Source organism: Mycteria americana (assembly GCF_035582795.1).
Source record: "Mycteria americana isolate JAX WOST 10 ecotype Jacksonville Zoo and Gardens chromosome W unlocalized genomic scaffold, USCA_MyAme_1.0 Scaffold_32, whole genome shotgun sequence".
Classification (NCBI taxonomy): domain Eukaryota; kingdom Metazoa; phylum Chordata; class Aves; order Ciconiiformes; family Ciconiidae; genus Mycteria; species Mycteria americana.
This window is the reverse complement of record NW_027445438.1, coordinates 439,381-466,106: the sequence shown is the minus strand read 5'-3', so window position 1 is coordinate 466,106 and position 26,726 is coordinate 439,381. Positions and strand designations below refer to the sequence as shown.

The window sequence follows — 26,726 nt, the reverse complement described above, 5'->3', positions numbered from 1 at the left end:
CGGACACACAGACACACTAGCACAACCTACCTAGTGGTGTTTTGAGGCATTTGACAGGTTGCTGAAAATGGTATCCGCCCTTAAAATCAGAAACTTCTGTGCTCTTATTTTAAGGCATGTAGGATTTCACGTGAGCCTAACATATTAAAGTACATTTTATGTTATGTTTCCCAGGCCACCTCTTTTGCCAAGGTGATTTAAAAAAAAAAAACCAACTGGTTAGAAATTTATTGTTTACTAGCATTTGCACAGGTATAATAGTTTCATTTTTTTCTTTTTTTTTTTTCTCTTCCTAAAGTTTCATCAGCGGTGGTGAGAACTTGTTAAACACAAATATGTGCCTGGATATGGAGATGTTGAGAAATTTCTCAGAGAAGATCAGGTCGGTTCCAGTTAATTAACATTTTCAAAATAATCACCTTTTACTGTGTCAAACTAAAAACTGGTTTTAATATCTTTTCTTGCTGTGGATTGTCAAAAACTTGAATTTTTATTCATTTCTTTCCCTTTCCTTAAAAACTGTGGATTAAGAAAGCTACCTAGTTGTACTTAGCCCTACCTAAGCATGCTCATCTTCTGGTAAGTGGTTAAACAGGATATATCATCTACTTTGCTTTAATTTTATGCAAGCCACAGGTGGTAGTGATGCTGGAAAAATGCTTCCCAGCATCGTTTCCATTTGCAGGATGACAAAGGCAAGTCTAGGTGTGAATATTAATGCATATAGATGAGCGTTAGGTGCAAAATAGTCAGTGCTGTAGAGACTTAAGTTTTCAGGACCATGTTCAGAAAGAGAAATACAGGGATCTCTAGGGTAAGGGAAATGCTAGGAGAAGATTTTTAAGGTCTAAAAGGCTGGCCATACTCACTGTCTTTACTATGGCTTATTATTTAAGCAATTATGAACTTACAGTTGTAATTGTATCTCTGCTTGTTCTTTCAGTTTCACTTTCATGTATTTTTAGTCCCTATGAACTTTATAAAATCAAGACATTCACTGCCTAGGATGACTTATATATTTAAAATTTATGCAGAAAACTTTGCAAGATATATCAAAATCTGCAACATATTCATGTCTTTGCCTTTTATGTTGACAATGAACAAAGTCATTTACAGCCTATGAAGTTTTTATGCTTTCAAACAAATATATTTTGCCACAACAGCACAATAAAGTTATTACAGTCTCCCATACTCTTTCTTCCAGCTCTAGAGTATGCCTCCTATTTATATCTCCTCAAGATTTATAATTTCCTCAAGTTTATACAAACAAACAAACATGTTGAACTGCATTATGTTTGGAACAGATATTATGCCAAATAAAGACTAACATTTTCTACAGTGCAGGGAAAGAATTTTTGCAACTATTTTTTAATGCCATCTTCAATATCCTTCATTTAATTTACTCCAGCGATGCATGCAGTTTATGGCACAACCAGGTTCTGGAACAATTACAACTGAAATGAGAGTAGTTGCATGTCTTTATGGATCATGAAAGACTTGGATTTTTTAAAAGTCTGGGAAAAATGCAAAAGTGACCATTTAATCCTTTTCAGGATTACAAAAACTGACTGTGTTTACTACATTTTAATGTTTGGGTTTTGGGGAAATTTATTAACACTGGGTAGAGAAGGTAATTCCTATTTGGAAGAAAATCTCTACATTTTGAAATTCTCTATGAAAGCAACTGGACCTCAGCTCCAAGACAGTGTGCCTGATATGACTGCCCTGCAGCTGCAGATCCTGGAAATCTGAGCTCTTGGGTCTCGGAATGCAAGAGAGCATGGTTAGGGAATTGGCGAGGAGTCTGGCAGGTTTCTGTCTGTCTGGGACTTTTGCCTTTAATTTCAGTCTTTGTTAAACTTTAAATTTCCTTTCTTGTTGAAACTAAATTTTTTTAAGGCTTACCAGCCAACCCCAGAAATTGTGAGGAATAATATTAAAAAATGTGTTTTTCAATGATATCCATATTTTTTCCTCTCCTTAAGCTGTCCAAACATTGAGTACAACTTTAAAAGTTAATGTGCTAAGCTGCTAATATTTTAAGGCATATGTATAATCCTATTTTGATAAGTGCAACTTAACACTGAATTCCTGTAATTAGATAAAAATATTTGTATCATCATAAAATAAAATGGCAATCCATGATGAAATTTTGTTTCCTTTTAAGTTAGCCAGTGCTTTGTTACCTGCCATCAAAGGGGGCCAGATTTTGCACCAAAATGCTCAATTATCTTTCTTGATTGCTGCTATTTCCAAAATCAGTAGTAAGGAAAAGCCTGACTTCTTACCAAACCAGAATTGTGTGTATGTTTAAGCATATCTCATATGTAAAGAGAAGATTCTGAAACACAGACCTGACCATTTTCAATTGATTTCCAGTTACAGACTTGCCAAATGGGCATTTTAGAATGGACTGAGCAAGAAAGCATTTTCTTGTTATGATATAACATACATCTCTTATATTAATGTTCTTTTTTCTTACACACTCAATGCAACATATAGGCAATCTTCCTTAGGCTAAAGAAAGCCAGAGAAAACTTTGGAGGGGGGGAGTATGTGTCATAGAGTATATGGTCTTTTCTCTGTGTGTGCATTTTTTGTTTGTTTTTAATTAAATAAGTGCTAGGAGGTAAATGGAACAAAAACTAGCTAGCTGGTCATAAGTGTTGATAGGATGAATGTGTGTTTTATTCTTCTTTCAGGCAATGGACACATATCTCTATGGCGAGTTAATGGTGAATGAAGATGCAAAATAAGAACTTGCCTATAAATGCTGTGTCCTTAGCCAGAGCAGTGGCAGATATGCCATTCTGAAAAGGTGATTTTTTTTTTTTCATGTAAAACCCTGATTTTACCTCATACAGAATGAATATGCATAGCTCACTAAACAGTAAACTTTGGCATACCATAGAATTTGTGGATGCTTAGCTCAATAAATAACTCTTGTTAAATATCTTGTTTGTTTTTAAACCCAGCTGCTGGAACACTGAGTTAGATGCATGTAGGCACTAGCTGAAGAGCACAGAGGGGCTTTGTTCTAGGTTTTGTAATGACCTGTACAATAGGCAATTGTAAGTCAGAACAGCCAGAAAAGGCCAGGCTCCACGTGCAGTTGTTTTCCATTCTGTATTCTTAACTCTGTTTACAACACATCTTAAACAAAATTGCAATTGTGTGAGAAGCAGTTTACCAAAGTTGCATATTGACTTGATAGGTAGCACAATCTTTGAAAAGAATCTGCACCCGTAATGGAATTATGAAATTGTACAAATCTGAATCGTGTGAGAACAATTTGATAATTTAAATAATTTTGTGCTAAGTGTAGTCAGGTCTTTGAAGACTGAATCTGAGGTAAGAAGAGAAGCCTTGACATTAAGAAGCTGCTTAATGTCATACACAATCTAGCTTGTTTCTGAAATTAATGGGGATGAGACAACAGAGAAAATGCAAAATTGCAAGTAATATTCACAAAATAAAGATTGCTACAGGTTATAAATTGGTCATTTGCAAAGATATTCTCCATCTTTCAGTCTATTTGAATAGCTTGAGATAACCTTACGTTATTTGTACATGTATGTTTAACACACAGCCAGTTAGGATTGGTATGAAGATCAGCAGAGACCAGTACAGCATACCTCAGATTTTTGCCTAATGATATAATTCATCTGACAGACTGATTGCCTTGGATGTTCACATAACTTTATAGTTGATTTGTGATATCAAAATTAAGACATCTAATTTAGCAAAATTATAATTTTGTAATCAGTACTGAGCGGGAATCTTAATTCTCTCCCATTCAAGCCTCAACATGTAGGCAGTGCTTGATGTTAAGTTCAATGTGAATTTATGGCATTTACTATATTTATATGGACTATGGCAGATACCATGAGAACAAGTTTGTTTATGAATAGTCCTGTTCTGTATAGACAAGAACTGTGCCTGCCAGGAAAATGTGGTCAATGTGGATTAGATTGTAGAGTGACAGGATGTCAGTTGGAGGGGAAAGGGTCACATTCTAAAAACAGGCAGGGCTATAACAAGACACTTGCTTATGCACTCCCAGTTATCAAGAACCCACCCAAATTTGAGAGTTACATTCAACATTTCTGTAATCTGGTAAATGCCTTTTAAGTGTCTGAAGTGCAATGAAGGCCATAAAGATGCAGATGCAGTTTGTTCTTCTTGGTGCTGTCTTCCTATAGTTCCTTAAATATTAAAATGAAAATCAAAATTTCTACAAATTTCTGGTGGTAAGTATCTAGCATAGGAAAATTACATAAGATATGTTAGCAATAGTCTAGAATTACTTGTTTGACTTCTCAGACAGACTAGAAATGCATGCTGAGCTAAATAAATAAAATCTGAGGATTTTGTTATGAGAACTACGCTCTTAAGAAATATTGAGCTTGTGAAGAAAGAGTGACTGCACAGATTTCTTTTAATGTTGTGGCTGTTTGGGTTCCTGGCATGATGATTTAGGATTTGAGATTAAAATCACATTGCCAGGGATTACCACATAGCCATAACCCCAGCTGCTACTATGAAAATCATCATGACTATCTGATATACACCTTGGAACCTTCTCCATCCATTAAAAAAGTCCAAACAGAAAAGGAACACATATCATGGAAGAACCTCATATGATAATTAGTTAGATGAAGACCTCTCTGACAAGGTACAGAGCTTAGCTGATTGGTGAACAGTGATAGTTTTCCTCTTTGTTCACAGTGGCTAAGTTCTGTACCTGAAGAGAAGAGGAGATGAGAACATTTCTTAAGTGCCAGCCTACATCAGGTGGAGTGCATTTGCTGGCTGAGATACACTGCTGCTTAATATATAGTTCTGTAATAAATGTTTGTGTGTGAAACACAGTATACAGAGCATAAGAAGCAGAGGTGACACAGCGAGAACCAAAGACTCTCTTTTTTAGCTGAGAATAAACAGTGCTCTTTACTTTTGCAGTCAGACTAAGAATTTAAGATAATTTGGTTACAGTGCTTTTCTAAAGGTCAGAGGGAATAAATGTGATTTTAAATTGGAATTGTCTATAAAGCGTTGTTTTGTAAAGTAGTCTCTTCTTTAATGGATGCTCTCATGATTTCTCCACAGTTGTAGCTTAGCAATGTATATTGTTTACAGGAAATTATTGTTTCCGACTGGAGCTGCCATTTACAGCTGCTGCTGTTGTTCCAAGCTTTTGATGGACCCGTCCTCCAGTGCCTACTGAGCTGATATCAGTTCTGATTTTACATACTGGCTCAGTTCAGCAGGAACAGGAGTCGAGCCCTGGAGCAAAAAAGATGTACCTTTTCTAAAAGCCTATGAAAAATGTTATTGTTTTCTCTCTAAAATCAAATTAGTACACATTATGATATTCTTAACACAAGAAGGTATGTGGATATGCAGAACATTATACAGTATTACTGCAGTAATTGACCTCTACCATCATCTTCAGAGTGACCTGCTAATAATTATGGGAGCGTGTTTGTACTTTGGCCTGATTTTTCAAATGGACTTAGTTTTTAAGTTACTGGCAGAGCATAACTGTGGTTATGGAACTTAGAGAGCTAAATTTATAACTATATCTAAAAACACTGTTTCCCCTTATATTTCATCTGGTAAAGAGTATTGAGTACCCAGAAGGGAGATCTCTCTAGATTTCTATGTCGGAGTGGGAGACGGACCCGGAGTAATGATGAATCTCAATATGAGTATGGTCGTTCTCCTTTATTCAGATTACTTAACAGGTTTATATAGAAGCTAAGCAAAGCACGCGCTAACAGCGACTATTCTATTGGATAACTATACTTGTCCACGCGCTTAAAACAATTATATGATTGGTACAAAGTTGCCGTTCACGCACTGTTCACAAAGGGGGTCTTATCAGCACTTTCCCAGGCTTAGTCCCGTTTATCTTGCTTTACCAAGTACTCCTTCTGCTGTTCTCAAGGGAATTTCACCTTGATCTCTGGCTCCCAGGCCCCATCAAAGGCTGGATTGCTCACATCAATTAAGCTGTGTCCTTTTTCACTTAACCATTCTTCCACAATTCCCCCTTCTTGTTTTTGAGCGATCCAGGCATGATTTATCATGGTTCTAAAAGCCTTTTTTACACAGCTACATGCTACGCAAAAACACAGACCTATGATAACCAAAATTATTAAAAGTCGTAATCCCTCAGCTAACAAACCCTTTAGCCATGATGGTAAGGATCCAAACAAACTGGTTAACCACTCATCAAAAAACCCCTGATTTTGTCGAATTTTGTTGGCATGCTCTTTCAGCCATTGTAGTTGTTTGTGAATTGATTCACTGTGATCAGACAGGTTCATACAACACATGCCTTCAAAATCCTCACAACCATGACCTTGGGCTAATAATAAAAAATCAATTGCTGCTCTATTTTGCAAAATTGCGTGGCGTAAGCTATTTTGATCCTCTAATAGTGTTTCTATTACCTGGGTGGTGACTTTTGCTTGTTTTTTAGCCCAACAGGCTAATTGCCCAACCTGTTTCAGGGCTCGTCCTGCTGCCCCCCCAGGTATGAACAGGGACAGGAACACTCTCTCAGTGGTACTGAGGAGGGCAAGTTCATCATCACAATCCGGGGAAAGACCCGTGATTTCTCGTTTGGTTCGATGTTTGATTTCTATTGTTTTATTTCTTACATCTTTCCACCAATTTTGATCTGGGGCTAATAACGTTAATTTTCCAAGATAGCACGGCCCACCAAACACGTTCTGTGGAACTCCTTGCCACGCTCTATCACCACATATTAAAAAGACATCTGGAGGCAAGGCCTTAGGAGTGCCATTGTTCCAGATTGGTACTCCTCCCTTAGTCTCGGCTCCTAGGGCCGCCTGGTCCCCACAATAACCAGCTGGATCGTAATAATCGTTATAGCGCCTTTCTTTTGATGTGACATTTGTCCATTCAATCCAGTTAGATGTTCTATAATAATTGGTGCCAGTAAAGGCGGGTCCTCCAAATATAAAACAAGTTTGAGTCCAATTTTTTGTTTTATTGCCAATTCTCATTGATCCTAATAAGCTTAACTCTTGGGGGTCCCACAGCAGTGTAACATTTAGACTATTGATGAGTGTGGCACTGCAGCCACTAACATTGGTAGCTCGACTACAGTTTTTTGTAGCAAAACTACTAAAGTCAGTTGCCTTAAAACCTGGTACCCCTAGTAGACACGTCCGGAAAGGCTCTGTAGCAGACGCAAGTGAGAGGCAAAACGCTTGTTGACCTGTTTTGTTCGCCCAGGTAACCCACATATTTTCTCTGGGCTCAATTTTGTGAAGACTCATCACCACCGGGAGTACTATCCCGATGATCAGGGGTAGGTTCATCTTGCTTGTTGGATGAGCCATGAGGAGTTAGAACAGGCTTCACGTTTCTGCTCGGCACCCACACTGGACCGTGACCTGTGGAAACACACATATATCCTCGACCATTAAATATAACTGGGACTGGCCCTAGCCACATTCCAGAGGCAGGATCCTTGTAATTTACTTTAAATTGTGGTAGTGTCATTGTATCATTAAATTTAAGGTGCTGATGATGGATTACTACCGGCAGTTCTTCTCTATCTCCCATAAGACAGAGAAAGTTCAGTGTAAACAGTACACGATGCACCCTCTGTTGAGGGTCTACCTCTATATCCTTTTGCTTATTTAGATAGTCCTTCAAAATTTGATGCGTGCGCTCCACTAGTCCTTGACCAGTAGGCGAGTGTGGGATCCCTGTAACATGATTGACTCCCCATTTTGCTAAAAATGCTCTAACTTTTTGGCTAATATAAGCAGGCCCATTATCTGTTTTGATACGCTCAGGCACACCTAGCACCGCAAAACAAGCGAGCAAATGTTTACATACATGATGCGCCTTTTCTCCAGGCAACGCAGTTGCCCATATCATTTTTGAAAAGGTGTCTATGGTGACATGCAAATATTTCAATCGACCAAATTCGGGAACATGTGTGACATCCATCTGCCATAATTCTAACGCTTTTAATCCTTTTGGATTCACTCCAGACCCTATGCCTGGACCGTGATTTCCACATTTTGGACAGGCCTGGATTATACCTCTTGCTTCATTTTCCGTTAAATTAAATTGTCTTTTTAGACCTTTAGCATTTTGGTGGAAATTTTCATGACTTTGTCTAGCTTGTTGAAATTTGTCCATAGGAGGTGCGTGGCACACGGGACTAACCAGACTGTCAGCCAGCTGATTACCTTGACCAAGACCAAGGTCCAATTGATGGCTACGAATATGGATGATACAGCAGGCTGCTGTACGTTGACCTAATACAGACCGCAGTCTGATAAATAAACTCCCCAATCTAGGATTCGTTGTTTCCCGTAATAGGGCATCTTCTAGACGTGGCACTATTCCAGCCACATACATTGAGTCAGTTACCACATTTAAGGGAATATTTATCCAATTAGTCAAAGCCCAAATTACTGCAGTCAGTTCCAAAGTCTGGAGGGAATCTTGAGGCTGCCCCTCCATGACATACTGCTTCCAATTGTCGCCTTCCTTCCAGACACAGGCTGCACGCCGCAGGCGCTTGCCTGCATCTGTATACACAGTGACACCATCTGGTAATGGGTTGTTGCTTACTTTGGATCTCTGTATCCACTGATTCCGTCTTAACATCTGCCATAATTTTCCTTGTGGTTGTTGAGAGTGTATTTTACCACCATAGCCTAATAGGGCATTCTGTATGGCCTCAGCATTACGAAGCCACCACTCTACCTCCACAGTACTAACAGGTATACTAATGTCCTCTGGTTCCTGGCCACTAATTTCTATAATTCGTGACCGTCCTTTCCGTATTAATTCGCCTACTGCTTCAGTTCGTGTTTGGATACTCCTTTTTGGTTGTACGCTTAAAAATACCCATTCTAAAATATTGAACATATCTCCTTGTCCTTTGCATTTGGCAGTGGCAGTGGCATTTAATTGAAAGGTTGAGGTGAGTTCCCCTTTCTTATTTTGCCACTGACAAATGACTGCATAAGGTGAGTCTTTTCCATTACAGACGATTAACGATATTGGCAGTGGTAAGATGCGGCACGATGACCAAGCTGCGTGCATTTTTTGAATGATTTGCTGTAGCACCGTGTGGTGCTCCATTGTTAATGTCACTTTGTCCGCAGGATTTGTCCCGCGCAATAACGCAGTTAGGGGTGCAATGTCAGTATTAGAAATACCAACACAATTGCGAACCCATTGAATGTCCCCAAGCAAGGTTTGGATGTCATGTAAGGTATGCAGTTGAGTGACAAGCTCTGTTTTTTGTGGTCGGATTTTTGAGTCTGTAATAGACCACCCAAGATATTTCCAAGGGGCAGTATGCTGCACCTTCTCTGGTGCAATGACAAGCCCCTTTTTCGCTAATATGGTGATGAGCTGGCGCAATGACTCGTCTGAGAATGGCTGTTCTCGACAGCAAAGAATATCGTCCATATAATGATAAATTATCGTATTTGACCATTGGGCTCGAAGTGGTTGCAGCGCCCACGCTACATACAATTGACACAATGTGGGTGAATTTTTCATTCCTTGTGGTAAAACAACCCATTCGTATCGCTCTGCCGGTGCAGCCTTGTTCATCGTCGGCACAGAGAAGGCGAAACGTTGAGTGTCTTGTGGGTGCAGTGGAATGGTAAAAAACCAGTCTTTTAAGTCGACTATCAAGATATGCCATCCGCGTGGTAACATACTGAGAGATGGCATTCCGGGCTGCAACGCACCCATAGATTGCATTTGGTCATTGACCTTACGCAAGTCATGCAAAAGTCGCCATTTTCCACTTTTCTTCGGGATTACAAAAATGGGAGTGTTCCAGGGACTAACAGAAGGCTTAATATGTCCAGCTGCCAGTTGTTCAGCAACCAATTGTTTGGCAATTTGCAGTCGCTCTTTAGTCATGGGCCACTGGTCAACCCACACAGGCTCATTTGTAAGCCATGTAAGTGACGGGTTGGGCGGCTGCTCCCCAGCGCCCATGACTAAAAATGCTTTGTTGTCAGAACGGCTCCAATTTGACTTAGCACATCTCGCCCGATTAGTGCTTCTAACGTCCCAGGCAAGGGCAACACATACACCTTAAGAGTGGCATGCTGCCCCTCCGGAAACTGTAAATGTATTGGATGTTTGCTAATATAGGGTACTGATTGTCCACCAACTCCTGCAATACTTGATGTTGGTAATTCTACTGGCCAACTTGAAGGCCATATGTTGCGGCTGATGATTGTAACATCCGCCCCAGTATCTAACATCGCATCAATTTGTTGCGATGTGCCCTGTTGAGTAATAGTAATTTTCATTGTTGGCCGCTGATTTAATTTTGTTGTAAAACAAACAGCAGGGCCAGTGGACCCGAAACCTTGATTGCCCCGTCGAACATTTGATTGAGGCATATGGGTCAATGGGTTGCTAATAGCAACTATTTGTGCGATTTTACTACCTTTAGGAATAAACACTGGTGGACAAACAGTATAGACCATGATGTAGATACGACCCGTGTAATCTGCGTCGATTACTCCAGGTAACACGATGAGACCTTGTATACCGGCGGAGGACCGGCCTAGTAGCAATCCTCCAACGTTGCTTTCTTGATGAACAAGAGGTCCTATAACATTGCTGGGAACTTTCTGGACATTAGAGTCAACGAGGGTGACATCTACTGTGGTTTCCACGTCGACTCCCAGGCTTCCTCGGGTGGCTGGTAGGCACTGTTGTAGAAAACCCGTGTTCCGTTTTGGGGGTTCATTTGTGTCTGCGCGCGACCTCTCTCCGCGCTCAGCTTCCAGTTTCCCGAGCATGCCTTGGTAGCATGATTGTTTTTCTGGCAGTGGTCACACCAAACTGCAGCACGACAATTCGTTTTCATGTGGCCTGATTCCCCACAGCGAAAGCAGCTGCCACGAAAAGGTTGTCCTGGCGGTCAGCGAGGTTTTCCTTTGGGAGTAGGGCCTTGTTTTTTCTGCACCACTGCAACTAGTGGCTGCATTATTTCTCAAACTGCTCCCTGGACCGCAGCAGCAACGGTATTTCCCTGTCGTTGTGTTTCGGCTCTTTCTACTCGTAGAAGCATTTCCTCTACTCCAGCTCCTTTGGGCAAACTGGCTAGCATTTGTCTTGTTGTCTTATTAGCATTATCAAAAGCTAATATTTTGAACATTTGTTGTCTGTTGTCTTCTGATAGATCAGGATGATTCATGATAGCTTCCCAGAGCCGATCTATAAAATTACTGTATTTCTCGGTTGCTCCTTGTTGGAGATTACTAAAGGAGGGAACGTTGGATCCCAGTAGGCTAAGGAATGCCTCAAGTGCTAGCTGAGCAGACAATTGTAGCATATTCGCTGGAAAAGTTATCTGCACTTGATAGTCGCTGTATGGTCCTTGCCCTACGAGCATATCCGCAGTGATTCCACGAAGTGGGTCCCCGTCTCTTTGTCTTTGAGCAGCAGCATTAATGGCTCGCTGTTGCCAGGATGACATCCACAGTAAATACTGTGTTGGGGTAAGTAACAGTCTCATCAGGTTTTGACAATCATATGGACACATGAGGTCGGCAGAAAAGATCCAACTAACAATTTGTCTTGTAGCCTCGGATTTTAATCCATATGTTGAGACGGTGGTTTGGGCTTGTTGCAGTATTTTCCAATCATGAGGCTCCCACTTTCCTTGCCCGTCTCTCTGCACAACTGGAAACGCTAGTGTCATAGGGCCTTCAGCCCCCCCCACAGGCTTCCACTGTCCTTCTACAATTGCATCTTTGATGACACCGCTCCAGCGTGTGGGTTTAGGGAGTGCTGGAAGGTTCATTAAACATGGAGGCACAGCTTCTCCTTTCCTTTTTGTTTGTAATTCCAGAGTATCAAGACGTTTTAAAACTGCTTGCAACATTTTTGCAGTGGCATCAGAGGATTGTGGCAGCTCTTCCCCGCTAGATGGTGTGGTAGTTCCAGAGGATTCCGTAGAGGGGGGTAGGGGCGGATAGAACGAGGTTGAGGGCGGCAACGGAGGCGCGGAGGGTGGTTCACTGGGCGGAGCTGCAGGGGGAAGTCGGCAGGCTGCTCCGCCCAAGTCGTTACGTTTTGTCGCTCCCGTCCCTCCAGGGGGTTTTGGCGGAGCTACTTCCGCATTCGCTTCACAGTTTGCATTAACCCTGCTAACTGGAACTTCCGCCTTTTCTGGCGTCTGCACTGATTCCGCCATAACACGCAGTTCAGAAACGTTTTTACAGACAGTTCCAGACGCGCCTCTCACGGCAGGCAGCCCAAAAAATCGCGCAATAGGTCCCGGTTTGATTTCGGGCTTATCTTTAGACACTCCCGGACCTAACATTTGGGCAGCAGCGCAAGCTACTTCCCTCTCCGCCTTCATCGCTTTCAAAGTTTCCAAGACAGTGTTCCAGAGTCCACGAACCGCCTTTATTTCCTTTTCTTCCTTTTTATCCCCCTCTATTGTTTTCTGCCACATTGTTCCTCCAAAATCTCGCCATTCCGATACGGAAAATAACATGCAGGTGTCAGAAAAGTGACCCCAACATTGTCCCAATTTAATCAACCTTATTAACTGCTTCACTGGTGCTTCTATTCCTCTCTTAGAGAGGATTCCAGTGAGCAACGTGGCCGCAGCTTCTGTTTCCATCACTGCGCCTGAGAGGTGAGGAGCGACCTCACACCGGCGTCTGCCCTGCTTCTTGCTCCAGGCAGCGCTTCCCTCAGCCGTGGTTTCCCAACTCCCCTCCTCTAGCTGCTTACCGCAGTCACGGAGATTTCATCGGTGCATCCTCTGCTACCAGATGTCGGAGTGGGAGACGGACCCGGAGTAACGATGAATCTCAATATGAGTATGGTCGTTCTCCTTTATTCAGATTACTTAACAGGTTTATATAGAAGCTAAGCAAAGCACGCGCTAACAGCGACTATTCTATTGGATAACTATACTTGTCCACGCGCTTAAAACAATTATATGATTGGTACAAAGTTGCCGTTCACGCACTGTTCACAAAGGGGGTTTTATCAGCACTTTCCCAGGCTTAGTCCCGTTTATCTTGTTTTACCAAGTACTCCTTCTGCTGTTCTCAAGGGAATTTCACCTTGATCTCTGGCTCCCAGGCCCCATCAAAGGCTGGATTGCTCACATCAATTAAGCTGTGTCCTTTTTCACTTAACCATTCTTCCACATTTCTAGACCTACCACAACAGCTTTTGGAGAAGAGCCAATCAAGAATACACAAATACTCCTTTATTGTAGCAGAGTAATAATTTTTACTGCTGCTTCTGCTGCAGGAAAGATCACAGAGAAATTCTTTTAATATTTCTCCTACTAAACCCTGATGGTACTAGGATTTCATTGACCCAAGATATCAAAGGAGGGATTATGTGACTGCTAAAACAATCAGCTAACAGAAATGGTTACCTCTCAGTATTTATGTTTTCCAGAGGCTCACTGTAACCAAGAACACTTAAAAACACACACAGATACACAAACACAAACTTCATGTGCACAAAAACTACACGTGCACACACACTACTGTGGCTCAAGGTAGTTCTTTAGTACAAACAGTTTGGGTTTTTCTTTGCTGTTTGGTGATATAGCCATTCTAATTTGCAGCTGCCAAGGACTCCTGATTTGAATGATTTTATGCACTTTGGTCAACATAGGAATCACTGAAATTAGATGAACCTGTATTTTGTTTGCAACTTCTATGTCAAATTAAAAAGCTAATATAAAATTAGCTGGAATGGGGGGGGGGGGGTGTGTAATCGGAAGCTGGAAGTGACCAAGCATCATTCTGGTGATGGGATGTGAGGCATACCTGAGACAGTGAATGAAAGTTTCCTGCCACTGAATTGTGCCTCTGAAATATAGTACAATGTGTGGTGTGTCTTGCAAAACTCAATAACAATCTTCATCTAACTTAAAGATGGCGGTAGAAACTTTAGCATCAGCTGTGAAAACAGGTTTGGAGGAAAGAAAAAGTAGGAAGGGCTGTTCAGTCTGGGGGATCAGTCCTTTCAGGGACTGAACTGAGAAGGAGGAAGCATGTGAAGGACTGAAAGAGTAAGGGACAGAGCGAGCAAAGGAGGAAGTGGGCAACGGAGTGAGTGAAGACGGGAGGGAGGGAGTAAAGGAGGAAGCGAGCAAGGGGTCGTGCGAAGGAGGTAGTGAAGGAGTGAATGAAGGAGGGAGGAAGGGAGCATGGGAGCATGCAGAGGAGTGTGCGGAGGAGCGAGCGAAGGAGTGAGAGAAGGAGCAAGCAAGGGAGGGAAGGAGCTGAGCGAGTGAGTGAATGACTGAGCGAATGAAGGGGCAAATGAAGGCGTGAGAGAGCAAGCGAGGGAATGGAGGAGTGCATGAAGGGGCAAACAAGCGGAGAAGCATATGGAGGAGCAAGTGAAGGAGCATGTGAGCAAATGAGGGAAGGAAAGAGGGAGCAAAGGAGCGAATGGAGGAACAAAGCAGCGAAGGAGCAAGCAAAGCAGCAAGCGGGGGAGTGAGTGAAGCAGCAGAGGAGCAATTGAGTGGAGGAGCAAGCGAAGCAGTGAAGCAGCAGAGGAGCAAGCAAAGGAATGCACAAAGCAGTGAACGAATGAAGGATCAGTCAAAGCAGCAAGCAGGCGAAGCCGTGGAGGAGTGAAGCAGCAGAGGAGAGACCAAGTGAAGGAGCGGAGCAGCAGGGGCGTGAGTGAGAAAAGCAGCAGAGGAGCATGTGAGCGAAGGAATGAGAGGGCAAAGCAGTAAACGTGTGAGCAAAGCAGCAAAAGAGCAAGCAAGTGAAGGAGTGAGTAGATTAAGCAGTGGAGGAGCGAGGGAGCAAAGCCGCGGAGGGGTAAGGGAGGTGAGGAGTGAGCAAGCCGACCAACAGAGGAGCGAGCAAGCAAAGGACCGGAGGAGAGAGTGGAGGAGTGAGCAAAGTAGCAAAGGAGAGCAGGAGCAAGTGGAGGAGCGAAGGAGCGAGAGTAGCAGTGGAGCAGTGAGCAAGTGGAGGAGCAGGGGAGCATGTGAGCAAAGGAGTGAGCGAAGCAGTGATGCAGCGAGTGAGCAAAGCAGCCAAGTAGTGAGTGAAGGAGTGAGTGAAGGGGCGAGCGAGTGAAGCAGCAAAGGAGTGGGCAAAGCAGTGAAGCTGTGAGCGACCGAAGCAGCGAGAGGAGTGAGCGAAAGGGGGATACGCGAAGCATCAGAGGAGCAAGCGAAGGAGTGAGCGAGCAAAGCAGCAGAGGGGTAAGGTAGCAGTGAAGCAGCGGAGGAACACGGGAGTAGAAGAGCAAAGGAGCGAGCAATGCAGCAAGCAAGCAGAAGCATCAGAGGAGCAAGCGAAGGAGTGAGCGAGCAAAGCAGCAGAGGGGTAAGGTAGCAGTGAAGCAGCGGAGGAACACGGGAGTAGAAGAGCAAAGGAGCGAGCAATGCAGCAAGCAAGCAGAGCAGTGAAGCAGTGAGTCAGCAAAGCAGCAAAGGAGTGAGCAAAGGAGCGAGCGGGTGACACAGCAAAGGAGCAAGTGACGCAGCAAAGGAGCAAGCAAAGCAGTGAAGCAGTGAGCAAAGCAGTGAGAGGTGGAGAGAGCACATGGAGGAGCATGCAAAGCAGTAGAGGAGCAAGCGAGGGAGCAAGCAAGTGAAGCAGTGAAGGAGCAAGGGAGTGGAGGAGTGAGTCTGAGAAGCAGTAGAGGAGCAAGCGCAGGGGCGAGCAAAGTAGTGGAAGAGCAGAGGAGTAAGCAAAGGAGCAAGCAAAATAGCAGAGAAGCAAGTGAAGGAGTGAGTGGAGACATGGAGAAGCAAGCAACGGAGCAAGGGGAGGAGCGAAGAAGTGAGCAAGCAAAGGAGTGAGTGAAACAGCAAAGGAGTGAGCAATAGATTGAGCAAATGAAAGAGCAAAGGAGCGAGCGAAAGGAGCTAGCAGAGGAGTGAAGGAGCGAGCAGAGGAGCAGAGGAGCAAGCAAAGGAGCGAATGAGAAAAGCTGCAAAGGAGCAAGCAAAACAGTTGAAGGGGTGATCTAAGGAGTGAGCAAAGGAGTGAGCGAGTGAAGGAGCGAGCAAAGGAACAAGCAAGTGAAGCAGCGAAGGAGCAAGCAAAGGAGCAAGGGAGCAAACGAAGGTGCAAGCAAAGCAGCGAAGGAGTGAGCAAAGCAGCGGGGTGAGCAAGCAAAGCAGAGAGTGAAGCAGCAAGCAAGTGAAGCAGCGGAGGAGAGAGGGAGCATAGGAGCAAGCCAGCCAAGCAGCAGAGGAGAAAGCAAAATAGTGAAGGAGTGCAGGAGCAAGCGAAGGAGTGAGCGAGCGGAGGAGCAAGCAGAGTTGCAAAGGGTTGAGCGAGTAAAGCAGCTGAGCAGAGCAGTGAAGGAGTGAGCGAGGGAAGCAGTGAGTGACACAACGAGTGAGCAAAGGAGCAAGCACACAAACCAGCGAGTGAAGGAGCAAAGCAGCAAAGCAGCAAGCGAGTGAAGCAGCAAAGGAGCAGGCCAAGCAGTGAAGCAGTGGAGGGGTGAGAAAGTGGAGGAGAGAGCGAAGCAGCAGTGAGTGGAGGAGCGAGCAAGGCAGCGAGTGAACAAAGGAGAGAAAAGGGAGGGAGAAGGGGAGAGAGGAAAAAAGAGGGAGAGGAGGGAGAGAGCAGGAGAGAGAGAGATGGGGGAAGAGAAAGGGAGAGGAAAGGGAAAGAGAGAAAGGGAAAGGCAGGAGAGAGAGGGGGGGAGAAAGAAGAGGGGGCAGAGAGAAGGGGAGAGAAAAAAAGGAGAGGAGAGAGTGGGAGAGAGAAAGAAAGAGAAATGGAGAGTGAGAGTGAAAGAGAAAGAGGGAAAGGTAGGAGAGAGAGAAAGGGGGGGAGAGAGAAAGAAGGAGCGAAACAAGAGAGAAAGGAGGAGAGAGAGGGAGAGGGACAGAGACAGGGAGATGGGGAGAGAGAGAGAAGGAGTGAGAGGGAAAGAGAGAGAGAAAGAAAGAGAACGTTAAAGAGATGGAAAGAGAGGGAGAGAACAAAAGGGAGAGAGAGAAAAAGGAGGGGGAGAGAAAGCAATACAGACAGTTGACCCAACCTGACTGAAGAGATATTCCATGCCATATAATGTCATGCTCAGCAATAAAAACTGGGAGCGTAGTCTTGAATCAGCACCAAACAGAGCCTGCCTAAATGGTGACTTCAGTCCACAGAATACAGCTCATATTTACACCACTACAGTCTCTGAGCTCCCCCCTTCGAGGCACAGTGTCATTACCTGAATTATGGGACAGTCAGCAACTTCTTTCATATGCAGCAAGAGTTAGGAAATTGTCCAAGAACATGCTGAGTTACTGCAATGGCTTCTAATGCAGTTACACTCACAGATGTATTTATTAAGGGATCCTATTCCTAAAAGAGTTATGCCTCATTTCACAGGTTTGTCCTGCAAAGGCCAGCGAGGGAAACCAACCTGCTTTTTGCTTTTTCCGTTGTGTAAGGGAAAGAACCCAGAGCTGAAGAAAGTTCTTCCACAAGGCACCCAGAATTTAAATGTTTTGTAAGCTTTGAGTAGTTCATAGTCAGCACCGTTAAACCTACATGGCAAATCACAGAATCACAGAATCACAGAATCGTATAGGTTGGAAAAGACCTTTAAGATCATCGAGTCCAACCGTTAACCTAACACTGCCAAGTCCACCACTAAACCATGTCCCTAAGTGCCATGTCTACATGTCTTTTAAATACCTCCAGGGATGGTGACTCAACCACTTCCCTGGGCACCCTGTTGCAACGCTTGATAACCCTTTCGGTGAAGAGACTTTTCCTAATATCCTGTCTAAACCTCCCCTGGCGCAACTTGAGGCCATTTCCTCTCGTCCTATTGCTTGTTACCTGGGAGAAGAGACCGACCCCCACCTCTCTACAACCTCCTTTCAGGTAGTTGTAGAACGTGATAAGGTCTACTCTTACCCAGGCCTGTAGCATTGCATGGGGTTGTTGTGACCCAAGTGCAGGACCCGGCACTTAGCCTTGTTGAATCTCATACAATTGGCCTCGGCCCATCAATCCAGCCTGTCCAGATCCCTCTGTGGAGCCTTTCTGCCCTCAAGCAGATCAACACTCCTGCCCAACTTGGTGTCGTCTGCAAACTTACTGAGGGTGCACTCGATCCGCTCATCCCCATTCATAAAGATATTAAACAGAACTGGACACAATACTGAGCCCTGGGGAACACCGCTTGTGACCGGCCGCCAACTGGATTTAACTCCATTCACCACCACTCTTTGGGCCCGGCCATCCAGCCAGTTCTTTACCCAGCGAAGAGTACGCCCATCCAAGCCATGAGCAGCCAGTTTCTCCAGGAGAACGCTGCAGGAAACGGTGCCAAAGGCTTTACTGAAGTCTAGATAGACAACATCCACAGCCTTTCCCTCATCCACTAGGAGGGTCACCTTGTCATAGAAGGAGATCAGGTTAGTCAAGCAGGACCTGCCTTTCACAAACCCATGCTGACTGGGCCTGATCACCTGGGTGTCCTGTACGTGCCGTGTGATGGCACTCAAGATGATCTGCTCCATAACCTTCCCCGGCACTGAGGTCAGACTGACAGGCCTGTAGTTCCCCGGGTCCTCCTTCCGGCCCTTCTTGTACATGGACGTCACATTTGCTAACCTCCAGTCAACTGGGACCTCCCCGGTTAGCCAGGACTGCTGATAAAGGATGCAAAGTGGCTTGGTGAGCACTTCCGCCAGCTCCCTCAATACCCTTGGGTGGATCCCATCCAGCCCCATAGACTTGTGTGTGCCTAAGAAGTGGTGTAGCAGGTCGCTAACCATGTCCCCTTGCATTATGGGGGCTTCATTCTGCTCCCCATCCCTGTCTTCCAGCTCAGGGGACTGGGTGCCCCGAGAACAACTGGTCTTACTATTAAAGACTGAGGCAAAGAAGGCATTAAGTACCTCAGCCTTTTCCTCATCCTTTGCCACTATGTTTCCCCCCACGTCCAATAAAGGATGGAGATTCTCCTTAGCCCTCCTTTTGTTGCTAATGTATTTATAGAAACATTTTTTGTTGTCTTTTACCGCAGTATCCATATTTAGTTCTAGTTGGGCTTTGGCCCTTCTAATTTTCTCCCTGCATAACCTCATGATGTCCTTGTAGTCCTCCTGAGTTGCCTGTCCCTTCTTCCCAAGGTCATAAACTGTCTTTTTTTTCCTCCTGAGTTCCAGCCAAAGCTCTCTGTTCAGCCAGGCCGGTCTTCTCCCCCGACGGCACATAGGGACGTCCTGCTCCTGCGCCTTTAAGATTTCCTTCTTGAAGAATATCCAGCTTTCCTGGTCCTCTTTGCCCTTCAGGACTGCCTCCCAAGGGACTCTCTCAACCAGGCCCCTAAACAGGCCAAAGTCTGCCCTCCAGAAGTCCAAGGTAGCAGTTCTGCTAACCCCTCTCCTTACTTCTCCAAGAATCGAAACCTCTATCATTTCGTGATCACTGTGCCCAAGACGGCCTCCAAACATCACATCACCCACAAGCCCTTCTCTGTTCGTAAACAACAGGTCCAGCGGGGCACATTCCCTAGTTGGCTCACTCTCCAACTGTGTCAGGAAGTTGTCTTCCACACACTCCAGGAGCCTCCTAGACTGTTTCCTCTCCGCTGTATTGCATTTCCAGCAGACATCTGGTAAGTCGAAGTCCCCCATGAGAACAAGGGCTAGCGATTGTGAGACTTCTCCCAGCTGCTTATACAATATTTCATCTGTAATATATAATCCAGGCAGTTTATCTCCACAGATGATGAAGGTCTTGAGAATTACTATTAAATTAAGCTCTATTACAGAAAATGTTAGTTGTTTTGTTAAAGTCTGAGTTTACAGTTCTAGACTCCTCTGCACACATAAGTGTGTAGGAGGAAACAGAACTGTGTCATCTTTGTAAGAATGAATCAGCACCAAAGTTATTGAATGGGGGTTTTTTTAGTATATTATCCTTTAGAAGAGATATTATTCCCATTTGCACATTGTGTTCCACTTTAAAAGTGGCCGCTCTGAAGTTTCATTCAGTTTTCTTTGCTTCTTTCTCCACATTTTCCCTACATTTCTCTTTCCCTCGCGTGCCCACTACCATTACGTAAGAGTACTTCCAAACCTGCCAAGCCACTGTATTTCTCTATCATGTGCCAATGGCTTTACTAGTTTTGTGTTGATTTCTTCCATACAAAAAACTTGACAGAAGCTTTAAGAAATATTAGGGAAAAAACACACCTTTCAGGACTGGGTCTAAAATATCATCCCTAAGCAGCCAACTTGTAAACAAGTTGTAGAGAACACAAATGGTAGGTGGTGATAGGTACCGCATGTGCTGCAACAGTAATGTGCAACACTAAGTCATTGTGTTGCGAGATGGATTTTCCTACTGCATAGCAATGTTGTCTGAGTTTCTGGGCTATAAGAGGGAGGAGATTCCATGCTTTCATGGGTCATGACAGGGAGATTGTTCACCAGTTACCGTAAAGAGCAAAACAGACTTGACTTGGGGAAAATAATTTAATTTCTTGCCAATTAAAAATAGGATGGTGAGAAATGACAAAACTAAAAACACCTTCCCACCCCCACCCTTCTTCCCAGGCTCAGCTTCACTCCTGACTCTTCTACCTCCTCCCTCCACCCCCGAGCGGAGCAGGGGGATGGGGAATGGGAGTTGTAGTCAGTTCATAACGCTTTGTCTCTGCCACTCCTTCCTCCTCACACTTTCCCCCTGCTCCAGCGTGGGGTCCCTCCACGGGATACAATTGTTCACGAACTGCTCCAGCGTGGGTCCTTCCCACGCTGCAGCGGGACAACCTGCGTCACCATGGTCCTCTCTACAGGCTGCAGGGGAATCTCTGCTCCGGCACCTGGAGCACCTCCTCCCCCTCCTTCTTCACTGACCTTGGTGACTGCAGGGTTGTTTCTCTCACACGTTCTCACTCCTCTCTCTCACAGCTGCTGTCCAGCAATTTTTTACCCTTTCTTAAATATGTTATCACAGAGGCGCCACAGCATTGCTGATTGGCTCAGCTTTGGCCAGCAGCAGATCTATTTTGGAGCCGGCTGGAACTGGCTCTGTCCAACATGGAGGCAGCTTCTGGTGTCTTCTCACAGAAGCCACCCCTGCAGTCCCCCCCCAAAAAAACTTTGCCACGTAAACCCAATACACCCACATACTGAGCACAAAAGCTTGCTCTCAAATTCACGGCACACTCTATTCCAGCTAAGTGATTCTCACTCTCTAAAAGCATATTAAATATAAAGTGAAGTTGTTGTTGTTTTAAAACTATAAAATATCTACCTTTGTGCTACAATTTCTACTATCTATGGTTCAGGTTTTATGTCCCCTATAACAGACAAAGGAAAACAAAAAGATTTCTTCTCTACTTCCCATCAGCAGGCGATGTCCAGCCACTTCCTGGGAAGTAGGGCCTCAGTACGCATAGCGGTTGCTCCGGAAGACAAACGCCTTAATAACGAATGCCTCCTGCTCCTCCTCCTTTCTCTTAGCTTTTGTTTCTGAGCATGAGGTCATATGGTATGGAATATCCCTTTGGTCAGTTTGAGTCAGCTGTCCTGGCTATGTCCCCTCCCAACCTCTTGCCCACCCCCAGCCTACTTGCCTTTGGGGTCAGGGGGTTGGAGAGACAGCCATGATGCTGTGTGAGCACTGCTCAGCAGTAGCCAAAACACTGGTGTGTTATCAACACCTTTCTAGCTACCAATCCAAAGCACAGCACTATGAGGGCTGCTATGGGGAAAGTTAACTCCATCCCAGCCAGATCCAATACAGTAAGGCAGACATATACTGCATTAGTATGTGAAGAAGTAGAACCACATGAATACGTTCATACTGAGAACTACTGTTCTGTTTTCCATGTAGGTATTATGATTGCATCCGCAAAAGGTAGTATTTTATAAGAGCTGAGTTTGGCTCTGTGCAAGCCGGGTGCCTGGGTTCTTATTGAAAGTACTTAGAAATTTAGGCACCTAAGATCCTCTGACCTTCTCCTTTAGGATCAATAAATATTTTAATATTTACATGGGAGAAAAAAAGTTTCATTGGGAGATATGAAGAGAGTCCCTCTCAGAATACTTGATAGACTGGTTGTTGAAATATTCTCATTGAAGACACAGTTTGAGATCTTGAGCAGACATAGAAATTGTACTTGATTGCTCACCCCCTGGGTGAGTGCTGTCACTGCTGGACCATGAGACAGAGAAAGGCAGCAAATGTTTTTCTGCTCTGTTTGGTTAACTCACCCTGCAAATGAGAGAAGTAAGGAAATGTTTAATTTGTTAACCTTGAAGGTTTGGGCCAGGCATGGAGCTGCTTGGTGCTATGAGAAATGCCCTGTAACAGAGCTGGATTGCCAAGGAAGATGGTGAAATGTTTAGTGGCTCCAGGGAGAAGCAGCAGCTGGGTGCAGTTTTGAGAGTCTACATTATGGATGTGGATGTCTACAGCAAAGTGAGTTGAAACTTGGAAAACGGTTTACTTCTGTGGATTTAGTTCTGGTTCCACATGCAGGAATCTTAACAGCTGTTATTTTGTCAGAAAAATCCTTTAAGAAACAGCTTTCATTCCCCATCATGCGTAACAATTTAACTGTTCAGTACCTTACACACTGTGAGTGCAAACTCAGTTCAGCCCCAAATTCTCTCAGCATTTTATTTCATTCAGAAGCTGTGTTTGAACAATTTCATATAAGAGGTTAGCTGGAAAGAGGTATGAGTTACCCAAAAAGGACTCTTCCAGGACCTATAAGCATAAGTCTTTCCAAGGGAGCCATTTCTCAGAGACTGGTTGGGCAAACTATATTGGGTTTACGTGGCAAGGTTTTGGTAGCGGGGGGGCTGCAGGGGTGGCTTCTGTGAGAAGATGCCAGAATCTGTCCCCATGTCCGACAGAGCCAGTTCCAGCTGGCTCCAAGACAGACTCGCCACTGGCCAAAGCTGAGCCAATTAGCGACGGTGGTAGCGCCTCTGCGATAACGTATTTAAGAAGGGGTAAAAAAAGCTGCGCAACAGCAGCTGTGAGAGAGAGGAGTGAGAATATGTGAGAGAAACAACTACGCAGACACCAAGGTCAGTGAAGAAGGAGGGGAGGAGGTGCTCCAGGTGCTGAAGCAGAGATTCCCCTGCAGCCCATAGTGAAGACCATGGCGACGCAGGTTGTCCCCCTGCAGCCCATGGAGGTCCACAGTGGAGCAGATATCCACACTGCAGCCTGTGCAGGACCCCATGCCAGAGCAGGTGGATGTGCCCGAAGGAGGCTGTGACCCTGTGAAGAGCCTGCGCTGGAGCAGGTTTTCTAGCATGACCTGTGGCCCCATGGGGGACCCACGCTGGAGCAGTCTGTTCCTGAAGGACTGCATGCCGTCGAAAGGACCCATGCTGGAGCAGTTCGTGAAGAACTGCAGCCCGTGGGAAGGACCCACGTTGGAGAAGTTCAGGAAGGACTGTCTCCTGTGGGAGGAACCCCACGCTGGAGCAGGGGAAGAGCGTGAGGAGGAAGGAGCGGCAGAGACAATGTGTGATGAACTGACCGCAACACCCATTCCCCGTCCCCCTGCGCCGCTCGAGGGGAGGAGATAGAGAAGCCGGGAGCGAAGTTCAGCCCGGGAAGAAGGGAAGGGTGGAGGGGAAGGTGTTTTTAGACTTGTTCTTATTTCTCATTATCCTGCTCCGTTGTTAATTGGCAATAAATTAAATTCATTTCCCCAAGCCGATTCTGGTTTGCCCGTGACGGTAATTGTTTTGCCCGTGACGGGGCTGTTTTGCCCGTGACGGGGCTCACCAAGCCCCTTTCCATCATTTACCAGCAGTCCTGGCTAACTGGGGAGGTCCCTGCTGACTGGAGATTACCTAATGTGACGCCCATCTTCAAGAAGGGCCGGAAGGAGGACCCGGGGAACTACAGGCCTCTCAGCCTGACCTCGGTGCCGGGGAAGCTGATGGAGCAGATCATCCTGAGTGCCATCACACGGCATGTAGAGAATAACCAAGGGATCAAGCCCAGCCAGCATGGGTTCAGGAAAGGCAGGTCCTGCTTGACCAACCTGATCTCCTTCTACAACAAGGTGACCCGCCTAGTGGATGAGGGAAAGGCTGTGGATGTTGTCTATCTGGACTTCAGTAAAGCCTTTGACACGGTCTCCCACAGCATTCTCCTGGAGAAACTGGCTGCTCATGGCTTGGACGGGTGTACTCTTCGCTGGGTAAAGAACTGGCTGCATGGCCAGGCCCAAAGAGTGGTGGTGAATGGAGTTTACTCCAGTCGGCGGCCGCTCACAAGCGGTGTTCCCCAGGGCTCGGTGTTGGGGCCAGTTCTGTTTAATATCTTTATCAATGATCTGGACAAAGGGATCGAGTGCACCCTCAGCAAGTTTGCAGATGACACCAAGTTGTGTGGGAGTGTTGATCTGCTTGAGGGGAGGAAGGCTCTGCAGAGGGACCTGGACAGGCTGGATCGATGGGCCGAGGTCAATTGTATGAGGTTTAACAAGGCCAAGTGCAAGGTCCTGCACTTGGGCCACAGCAACCCCATGCAACGCTACAGGCTTGGGGAAGAGAGGCTGGAAAGCTGCCCGGCAGAAAAGGACCTGGGGGTGTTGGTTGACAGCCGGCTGAATATGAGCCAGCAGTGTGCCCAGGTGGCCAAGAAAGCCAATGGCATCCTGGCTTGTATCAGAAATAGTGTGGCCAGCAGGACTAGGGAAGTGATCGTGCCCCTGTACTCGGCGCTGGTGAGGCCGCACCTCGAATACTGTGTTCGGTTTTGGGCCCCCCACTACAAGAGGGACATTGAGGTGCTGGACCGTGTCCAAAGAAGGGCAACGAAGCTGGTGAAGGGTCTGGAGCAGAAGTCTTATGAGGAGCGGCTGAGGGAGCTGGGACTGTTTAGCCTGGAGAAAAGGAGGCTGAGGGGAGACCTCATCGCTCTCTACAACTACCTGAAAGGAGGTTGTAGAGAGGTGGGGGTCGGTCTCTTCTCCCAGGTAACAAGTGATAGGACAAGAGGAAATGGCCTCAAGTTGCGCCAGGGGAGGTTTAGACTGGATATTAGGAAATTTTACTTCACTGAAAGGGTTATCAAGCATTGGAACAGGCTGCCCAGGGAAGTGGTTGAGTCGCCATCCCTGGAGGTATTTAAAGGACGTTTGGATGAGGTGCTTAGGGACATGGTGTAGTGGTGGTTTTGGCAGTGTTAGGTTTACGGTTGGACTCGATGATCTTAAAGGTCTTTTCCAACCTATACGATTCTGTGATTCTGTGATTCTGTAATTGCTGAGTGATCTCCCTGTCCTTATCTCGACCCACGAGCCTTTTGTCGTATTTTCTCTCCCCTGTCCAGTTGAGGATGGGGAGTGATAGAGCGGCTTGGTGGTTTGAGATGACAACAGATTTGATTGGAGTATGCTAGACTGAATTTATAGTAGTTATACCTGTTTATCTGTTACTTTGCAATTGTTACTTGCTGTTGCTGGTCAAGATGTTGACTTGTTTGCTCGCAATACTGGTTTATTTGTTCCCGCACCTGCTCCATGGTGTGCTCCCTCTCTTGCTGTACATCAAACTCCAGAGCTCGTTAATGGCTGCTTTCAGCTTTTGCTGTGATGTTTATCGCGTTGTTTTCCTTTGCCTGGGAGAGCTATGATAAAAACACTGGCCTTCAGCCTAATCTGTTATTTGGCTCCTGCTTTTCTGATTCTCCCCCCCATCTCGACCCATGAGTTTTTCTCTTGCTTTTGCTCTTCCTGTTCTTGTCCCCTGTCCCACTGGGGGAGGGGGGGAGTGAGCAAGTGGCTGGGTGGGTGCTTAGTTGCTGGCCAGGGTCAACCTACTGCGCTGAGTTATGACCATCCCCCCCGCTTACGGTAAACTCTTGCAAATACAACAAAACTAAAAATCATAGAATATTAGCACCCCTCTCAATCAATTCTGCATCTCTTGGCATTCCTAAAACTCACCCCATTTAAATTCCAAGCATGACCAATTAAAATTTCATTCCAATTTACTCAGGTTTAAGTCTGAAAGGTACTATTCCCTTTTCTAGTGTAAAACGCAAGTCTCCTCCTTCCTCACTGACACCTTTCGCATGACCCCTTTGCTATGACCATGTCAACATCCCTCATTTTGAACTCTCTACTGCTCATTTCAGTAATACTGCAATATTACTCTGCAATACTGTTAAGATTTTTTCATTGCCACCACTTGTGTTGAGACTGCCTGTCATGCCCTAAACTCATTGTCACCTCTTGTTCCTTTTGACTACAAGAAGGCTTTTTAATAACCTCCCCAATTTTAGTTCTGAGGGAAGCCTTTGTCCCCATCTCCTTGTATATAAAGAAATGCAACCCCGTGACCTAAATGCGCAACTTTTTTTTTTTTTTTTTACATAGATGAGGATTCAGATGAATAATCACTCTCAAGGTCGTCCATTTTATGCAAGAACAAAAACAAGCAAGCCCTTCTATTGACTTTTACAGTTTCTTTACACACCATCTCTACTTCCCTAGCGCTGGCCTCTATTTTCGTCAGTCAAATCACAGGAACGCAAGGGTTTCCCACTTGAGAGATGGGAGGAAGGACTGGGAATTAGGAAGCAGTCACCCTAGGAAAATGGTGAGACTAAAGTCTGTTAAGCTAGCTGATTCTCTTACCAATATCAAGTAATGCCAGCATCAGCTGTGGGATGAATGTGATGCTGAGAAAAGCAATTGCTCTACACCAAACA

General features: G+C 45.2%; 1 long non-coding RNA gene across 1 annotated transcript; it reads left to right on the top strand.

The window, feature by feature from the left end:
- The first annotated feature begins 300 nt into the window (after positions 1-300).
- LOC142403059 (uncharacterized) lies at positions 301-26,726 on the top strand. Its single transcript, XR_012773582.1, has 5 exons — positions 301-382; positions 2,703-2,818; positions 19,190-19,385; positions 19,517-19,641; positions 26,392-26,726. It is a non-coding gene; the product is annotated as an uncharacterized LOC142403059 (long non-coding RNA).